The sequence below is a fragment of the Micropterus dolomieu genome, linkage group LG15, assembly GCF_021292245.1.
Source record: "Micropterus dolomieu isolate WLL.071019.BEF.003 ecotype Adirondacks linkage group LG15, ASM2129224v1, whole genome shotgun sequence".
NCBI classification, from domain to species: Eukaryota; Metazoa; Chordata; class Actinopteri; order Centrarchiformes; family Centrarchidae; genus Micropterus; species Micropterus dolomieu.
Window position 1 is genome coordinate 22436734 of NC_060164.1, and position 2074 is coordinate 22438807.

Consider the following 2074-nt stretch of genomic DNA (forward strand, 5'->3'; position numbering starts at 1 on the left):
ATTTCCTCCAGCTGAACTCAGACAAAACAGAAATCCTGGTCATCGGGTCCCAGCAGATGGCAAATCAAATACTGCCATCTGCTGGTTCCCTAGTAAATCACATTAAGCCTGTGGCAAAGAACCTTGGTGTTTGGTTTGATAGTAATTTAAATTTCGAGCAGCACACCACAAAGCTTATTCAATCATGTTTTTATCAACTTAGAAATATAACTAAAATTCGATCTATGTTAACTTTTAAGGACACCGAGACCATTTTACACGCCTTCATCTCATCACGCCTGGATTATTGCAATAGCCTTTTCACCTGTTTAACCCAAAAATCTATTGATTGACTCCAGACTGTCCAGAACTCAGCTGCCAGGCTTTTAACCAGAACAAAGAAATATGACCACATTACTCATATTTTAGCTTCATTACACTGGCTCCCAGTATGTTTTAGAATTGACTTTAAAATTCTATTGATCACTTTTAAAGCTCTTCATGGCCTCTCGCCTTGTTATATTTCTGACTGATATGCACCAGCACGTACCTTGAGATCCTCGGGCAGAGGTCTGTTGTCTGTTCCAGAGTCTCGACTGAAAACTAAAGGGGACAGAGCGTTTGCTGTCAGGGCCCCGAGGCTCTGGAACAGCCTGACCGAGGAAATCAGGTCGGCTGAGTCAGTGAACTCTTTTAAGTCCCTTCTTAAAACATACTTTTATAGGAGAGCCTTTCCCGATCTTATTTGATTTTATCCCTTTTATTTTTATTGTATTTTACTAATTTTATATTTATCTGTATTTTAGTCTTTTCATGCTTTTATCTTGTATTGTTTTTGTATTATTGTCTCTTGGGTATTATTGTCTTTACACTTGTTAAAGCACTTTGTAACTTGTTTTTGAAAAGTGCTCTACAAATAAAGATTATTATTATTACATCAACTGAAATAATAAAGACCTCTAAAAAGATTAGGTAAAAATACTTTTGCCGTGGCAGTTTGATCCCATCTGGAGCCCCAGTACATGTTGTACAGTTGTTAATCCTTCATAATGGGAAGGGTGTTGTTTTTTAATTAGTACCTGAGGGTAAATACCACTGCTGTTGAAATTTAATGCTCTATTCCCCTTGTATGCATGCACAAAAGAAATGTTTGGATTCACACCAACAAAAAGACACAAAAAAGACAACTTTGATATCCAAACATTTATTTCTCCCCTGATCATCCTGTATAAATACAGAAATCTATTAGTAAAGATATAATTTGGCCCAAAGCAAGACAAACCTAAGAAAAATACTAATAAATACTCTCATAGCTGAGTAGCCTCTGGTTTGTTGCAATACCTGAAATGTATTATTTTCAGTCACATAAAATACCTTTGTTCAATCTGTGCAGGTGGTGTGATAGTCCCCAGTAATTTATCAAAAGATAAATCTGTAAAATAAAATGTCTGTTTCGAACTGAAGTGAACTCAGTTACAGTGTCAAAAAACGAGTTTGAACATGTGAGCTGCTGAGTCCTCAGTGCCTTCAAAATATTCATCTCACTAAATGTTTTAAACCGCTGACAAGTTGACATTCAACATGAACTCTTCTGCGTCTATCCTTCTGTAAAGGTTCGATATCATCCTGTGGTTGTAGATTATCCTTCAAAAATACACCAGTTATATAAAAAGGCACTGTTCCATTAAGGAATGAAAAGCAAAGTAACAAAAATGATGATCAATTACTGCGTAAACAGTAAACAAGTGAAAATGAATGGCAAACAGATTCAGCCTTTTTTTTATATCTGCCTTCATCGACATGGGTCTAACGTGCTCAGCATGCTGTGTTTAATACCTTCACAAGACATAGGAAATTAATCTTCCTACTTTAAAGGTGAAGATATCAAAAAGACCCCGAAAGCAAGCAGTCTCGTTTTCTATATCCTGTTCTGCCTGTTTAAACGTCTACGTCTCTAGGTACTGATAATTATAAGATAAGTCTTGTGATGGTCTATATTTTTCTTATCGTCAACAAATCCCATGAAAAGACCCGAACCAGCAATGAATGCATTTCCTAACAAGTAGTGTGTAACACAACCTGATATATCTTCTTC

General features: G+C 36.3%; 1 protein-coding gene across 1 annotated transcript in view; it reads left to right on the forward strand.

Annotated features, from left to right (window-relative positions):
• The window catches only part of slc8a1b (solute carrier family 8 member 1b), a 139527-nt gene that overhangs the window by 12068 nt on the left and 125385 nt on the right, over nucleotides 1-2074 (forward strand). The window lies entirely within an intron of this gene.